A 6,779-nucleotide genomic window follows, 5' to 3' on the forward strand; every position below is an offset into this window, starting at 1 on the left:
ATCCCACAACCACAAACAATTAATTGCCTACTGTGGCATTTTATAAAACATGCTGTTAGGTTAGATGATTCACGACATCTGACATGACTTATAGGTTAAGAATTTTTACCTGGGTATTTCGAGGCTTTCTTCCATTGGACTAGACAGAAGACACTAACCTGAATTGTTTAATGGCATTCAGTGCCTTCAGCATTTTTATGAGTCTGAAAGTCCTTTGAACTTTTGCCACATTGAGGTTTGCACACAATTCTCACTAGAAATCAAGTGTCCATTTCCTTAAACCTGAGGCATGGTTTCTTTTGAGAGTAGAGTGCTTGTGGTGAGGGTGATTCAGGTCTCCTCCAACTCTTGGACTTGAAGGCAACTGTGGGAAGAGACACAGGTCAGGTGCACTAACTACTTCCTTCCACAAGGTGGCACCCCATACTTGATATCCATATGCTCATTTCTTAAGAATAAGTACCTAACTACCTTTGGCCAGCAGGTGTCACAACAACACCACTCTTCTGTTTCTCTATTTGTTGAGTGTGACCACTGAACCTCCTATGTGGAGCTCACCCTTATAGACAGCATTCTGCTGTGGTCAGAATGGAGAAATGTGATATTTTAAGACCTGTCACTACTGGGAATTAAAAGTTGACATTGGGCCATAGTCTATTGTACAATACTCTATTGAAGGCTTTTGTTGATACTTATAAAGGTATAAGAATAAAAAAGGCACAGTAACCCATTTTTATCTGCAGATAGTATAGTAAGATTTAAGAAAACCCCAAGGATATCATCAAGAAAGTTATTATCAGCATTATGGAAAAATTTCAAGGTGACTGCCCATTAATTTTATATATAAATTTTATTAAAAATTAAAGAAAAGCATATGCTAATGAATACTGATTACTGAACAAAAAGACTGCATGTTTTTATTTTTTACTTTTAAGTTTGTTTCACTCAGTGTGTGTGTGTGTGTGTGTGTATTCCTCCATTTTATACAGATGTATAAAAATATGAATGTCTCTATGACATGAACAAAGTAAAACTGTCCTGAGAGATAAAAAGAAATGGTGAGAAGAGGTGAGAAAAGGATGGATAATGCTATTGAGAGGCAGAAATAGGCCTGATATACAGTAAATACACATATGAAAATTACACATGTGCGTGCATGCTTTCTCTCTCTCTCTCTCTCTCTCTCTCTCTCTCTCTCTCTCTCTCTCTCTCTCTCACACACACACACACACTTGTGCAATAGTAGCAAGATACTCAGCAGGTAAAAGAACTTGCTGGACTAGTATGATTACCTGAGTTCAACCTTGGGAACCCATGGTAGAAACTAAGATCTGAAAATTGTGGCACATATTGCATAGACACATGCACATACACTGACAAAACTTTGGAAATTAATAAGCATTTGAAGTTTGAAGCACAAGCTTCAGGAGTTGGAGATGAGTCCCTCTCCCTCGCCCAACATTAACCTGCCTTGAAAGACCCCAGATCACAGATTGAGCTAAACTAATGTATCTTATTAAAGTGTGACACATTTAAGAAAAAAAATTAATGTGCAAGTATGCATGACACAACCCACAACAAATATTAGGTTAAAAATATCAAATTGCTGGTTCCTTAGCTTAGTTGAAAGAAAGAAAAAATGAAAGAAAGAAAGAGAGAGAAAGAAAGAAGGAAAGAAAGAGAGAAAGAAAGAAGGAAAGAGAGAAAGAAAGAAAGAAGGAAAGAGAGAAAGAAAGAAAGAAAGAAAGAAAGAAAGAAAGAAAGAAAACAGAGAGAAAAAAAACTAAAAAAAATTATGAAGGGCAATACAAGCCATTCAAATTAAGTCATGGAATGAAAGCAAATGGGCTCAGGGTGCCATACTTGCAGGAAGAAAACACTTTGGACCCTTTGCTCTAATGAGGTTAACTGAGTTTGTCCCTGCAGGTCCTCCACAGGCACTTTCCCCTGCTGGCTCAGCTTGGGCATAGTTGTCCCTCCTCTTGTAACCAGGCAAGGCAGGCAGTGGGAGAGCCAGGTCTCCAGCCAGCAGGATAAGCTGCTGTGCATCAGAGCCAGGGAGCATTGTTGCAGCCTGAGCAGGAGTTCCTGAGTCCGCACAACCACTGCCACAAAGTTTCCACTATGCTCCTGCTTTTCTGCCTGTGAAGCCCCTGCTGCACAGTGTTTGGTGTTTGCTACTGTACTGAACTGCTGCCAAAAAAAAATCAAGATCACTCCCTGAACAGGTCCTCTTTCCCTATATCCTAGTAAATTTTGTCTTCCACTACCTCTGATGGGTGGTGGGCTGAGGAGAGGTTGAATGCTTATTAAAAGTAGGTTGCAAAAAAAATTGCAAACACACTGCTGTTGTGGAAATAAGGAAACAGCAGGCAGGCTCTTTTGTACAAAGTATTTCATCAGAGGTCTTGGGCTCCTCAGGCCTCCTCAAAAAAGCTCTGAAGTCAATTTTAAGGAGGATCTAATAATCCTGTGTGTGGTAAAGGAAGCGAGGCACTTGGCTCAACTAAAAGCCTTTATATGTGGTTTTAAATATGTTTCATCAAGAAAGAGAAACTTTCTCTTTGAACTCTGAAGCATCCTGAACTAAAAATAACAAATGAAGCTTAAAAATGATGTGCTTTCACATCTTCTGAGCCTTCTGTCTCCTGCTTCAGTTGTATGATGTTTGGAAAACTGGGAAGTTTTCTGAGGGTATAGAAATGCCAAGGCCTGAGAGGCAGGGGAAGGATTGGTTTGTTGTTGGTAGTTGTTTTCTCACATGGGTTGGTTGTGGTTATGGGTTTGTAGATTTGTTTTATATGTATGAGTGCTTTGCCTACATGTATGTATGTGTACCATGTGCCTATGAAGATCAGAAGAAGGTGTTCGATATGCTGGAACTGGAGTTACAAATGGTTGTGAGTCACCATGTGGATCCTGAAAACTGAATCTAGGTCTTTTGGAAGAGCAGCCAGTTCTGTTAACCACTGAAGCCACCTCTTTAGCCCCCAAAATATGTTTTTAAAGGAGACTCAATGCAAGAAAAAGTAAGGACACAAAGACAAACATAAAGCTTCTGATTCCTTGAGCCAATAGTATTTAATTTGGAATTAGAAAAAATTTACTAATTTACTTTCTGTTTTAGAAAGCAAAAGGCAGATATTTATTCAGCAAAAATAGGATCTCAAAAAAACTAAAACTCTTCATACTGTTTATATTTTGCTGGCATTCAGGCTGTCCTCATGTCTTCTTTACCTGTTTGCTCTTTAAGGTCTCATACTAGTCTACCCTGACTTATGTGTGACTTTTTTGTTCTGTAGTCTGTATTATGTACCTTCTGCCCTGAACCAGATGGCTGAGGAGATACTGCCATGAGGTCTCATAGCTGGACAACAGTCCTGAAGCTTTAAAAGATGAAAACTGAGCAGTTTGAGAGGAAGTAATGAGGGATTAGTAATTAAAGTTTTGATTGCTGCTAATATCAGTAACAGCAGGGGTTGGAATAGAGTATTGCTCCTCCACATGGACACTAGGTAAGGAACTTATCTCAGAAATGCTGGTGACTATAAATATGTATTCTACAGCTTAAGGCTCCAAACTGACTATTTCCCTCTAAGGATTTCATTGATAAGAACTGTGTAAAGTTCATTAGTAAGTGACTTAACAGACATTTCCTATGAAGCTACAATTTACTTGTCATTATTAACAGACTGTGAGGTCACATAGATAATGACAGCACTGTAAAAGATTCTTGTCAGATTTGCTGTTATTTCCTTTGGGGGATGAAGAGGCTCAATAAGGAAGTAGCTGTAGTAACTTGCTTGCTATGTAATTTCTACAAGTAGGGTTGGGTTTCATGCTTACAGCACCACAAGGGAGTTGAAACTATGATAAATATCCCTTCCGTGCAGGGTTTTCTAAGTTGCTTAGGTTTATCTCGAACTGGCATACCATCACACCACCAGTGACCTGTGTGGCTGGGATTAGAGGATACGCTACTTTGATGTTTCCCTTCCAATGATTTCTGTTGATAGATATTCACATGGTAAGTTTTCCAAAATAAGACTGTGGTAAGTAACAAAATTATACCATGTTATAAACCCAGTGAAATTATCAGATGCCTAGACAATTGATTCAATGTTTTTCTAACATTAGAGGATATACAACTAATTTAGTAAAGTTCAAATAGAGTATTCAACTTCTTACACTATTATGTAGAATTAGGTCTCATTATGTTACTCCAGGTTGGCCTCAAACTCATGATGCCCCTGCTTCAGGTGTGTGCTACAACACGGTTCAGCTTTCCAAGATTTAAATACTTAAAATATCTAAAGTGGATTGGAGAGATGGCTCAACAGTTAGACCACTTGCAGAGGCACGGAGATCAGCTCAAACACCCACATGGTAGCTGACAATTGACTGTAACCCCATTGCCAGGGAATCTAATGCCCTCTTTTGACCTCTGTCAACACCAGGCACATGCAAAGCACAAAACCAAACATGCTTGGAAAAAACGCAAGAGGAGAAAACACCCTAACAATAAACTCCAAGCCATGAATTTGCTATAGTACCTTAACTCACAAGCTAAACATCTCAAATCAGTTTAAAAAAGTTAAAGAAGGACTGGGTCTAAGCCTTGTATTTCTAAATGTGTTATATGGCCAAAATGCCTATGAGAGTATCAATATTCATCTCACCTTTATATCAATAAGAAGCTCATACCAATGAAAACCTTAAATTTGAATTCAAAGTAAATTTTGTACCATTTAAGAAATTATAACTTTATATTGATAATAAGTATACAGATTTCTACCAATAGGTTATGGCTATGCAATAAGTCCTAGCTAATCCTCCCTGTTCCAAAAAAACCACTACTTTTTCTTAGAAAGAAAGCCCAATATTAACCACCTTAGTCCCCAAGCCCAGGGAATAAAAGTGCTGACTCTTCATTAAGTCTTTCAAGCTGATTATGGGCGTTGAGGGGTCGGGGGAAGAGTAAATTGATAAGCCTCTGACACTCTGTTTTCACTGCATCCAGATGGAATTCCAGGACATCAGAGATTTGAGCAGGTCTGCTCAGCTTGCTTTCTCAAAACAAATTTTAGTATCAAGATAATAGCTGAGAGGAGTTAGCAGACAACAGTCCAGGTTACCTTACATAGATATTTGGTTTTCAAAATGTCAGAAGTCCACAGAATTGATGGTATAAACATTTCTGTATTAATGTTTATTTTGATAAGAGAACTGTCTGCTCCTGACAGCTTCCTGTATTGGATTCTAAGAAGAAATTGAGCATCTTTGGAGTTACTCCAGTTGTGGTGAGACAGCCACTAGGCAAGAATTGCCTCTTTCCATATACAGACAAATTACTGTCCAGAAAAGGACACACTTGGAGAAGAGCTGACTGATTATATCTGCCTAGACAGAGTAATCAGCCCTTAATAATTCTGCATCACTAAGGGTTGTCAGATGATCCTGGGACAGAAGGCTGAAGATCAGATGCTCCAACATTCTGTAGTGTAGGGACTGTCCAGGTGTATAGTGGTCTCTATAAATTGGCTAAGTTTTAGAAGCTATGCTTTGTGCTTCTCATAATTTTAGTTAACTCAGTCATTTTGTATTTCTGACAGGGTTGAAAACTTATAGTCTCATAGCCAATCCTGGCTATTTACTTTGAGAGAAAAAATTTGAGTGGATGGTTTTCAGCTGACATCCATTCTAAAGCCAAGAAAAAAGCCAGGTTCAGAACTAAGTCTTTTAGTTAGGAGAGATGACAGAGGTTCTGGTTAGTCAACAAAATGATGAACTGGGTATTAGGACTATCTTGTACCTCACTGGTACAAATTGGCATAATTATGCTCTAATTGTATTTTGAGAGAAAAGTTTTATTTTAACAGGAAGGGAGATATATAGAAGAAGCTAAGGTAGGAGGAGTACTGAGAGGAAGAGAAAGAGTAAGGAGAGGAGGAGAAGAGGGAGAGGAGAAGCTAGGTGATGAGAGAGAGAGAGAAAGAGAGGGGGGACATGGAGGCAGATGTTCATGTGTCTCCACCAGTCAAAAATAGTTTATATATCTAGGTTGGGTATTGGGTTACACTTCTGATTCAGCATTAACAAACTTATAAATCCTTTGATTAACATTAAAAAAATTTATAAAAGCAAAAAGGAAAGGGAAGCATGGGACAGGGCTTTTCTAGGGAGGGGATATTGGGAAAGGGGATGGCATCTGAAATGTAAATAAAATATCCAAAAAAGCAAGAGGAGGAGAAGCTCACAAAGACCTGCCCCTATTTGAGGATCTATAGACAGTTGCTAGTTGCTGGGAGAGGAACACTTTTTTTCAGTCCTATAGTCATTGGTAAATTGCCCATCCTCAGTAAGCAACCCCAAAGACACAAGAAGATAAGGCACTTGGAGTGACTGCTCAGGAGTTTGAGCACTTGCTGCTCCTCCTGAGGTCCCAAGGGATCAGCACTCACATTGGACAGCTCACAATTGCCTGTTACTACAATTTAAGGGGAACTAACGCTCTTGTCTCCTGCATCTGCACATACATGATGTGTGTGTATTGTATATGTGTGTATATATATATATATATATATATATATATATATATATATAATCTAAGCTCACGCGCCCATACGTACATACATACATACAGATAAAGTAAGTAAACCTTTGAAAGAGCAGTATGAAAGTAGAAGAGAAACTAGTTGAGAAGAGGAAAGGATCAGTGGGAGAGGGGAGGGAGAGGGTGATGAATGACAAATATGAACAAAACACATTATATTAAGACA

Source organism: Arvicanthis niloticus, chromosome Y, assembly GCF_011762505.2.
Source record: "Arvicanthis niloticus isolate mArvNil1 chromosome Y, mArvNil1.pat.X, whole genome shotgun sequence".
NCBI classification, from domain to species: Eukaryota; Metazoa; Chordata; class Mammalia; order Rodentia; family Muridae; genus Arvicanthis; species Arvicanthis niloticus.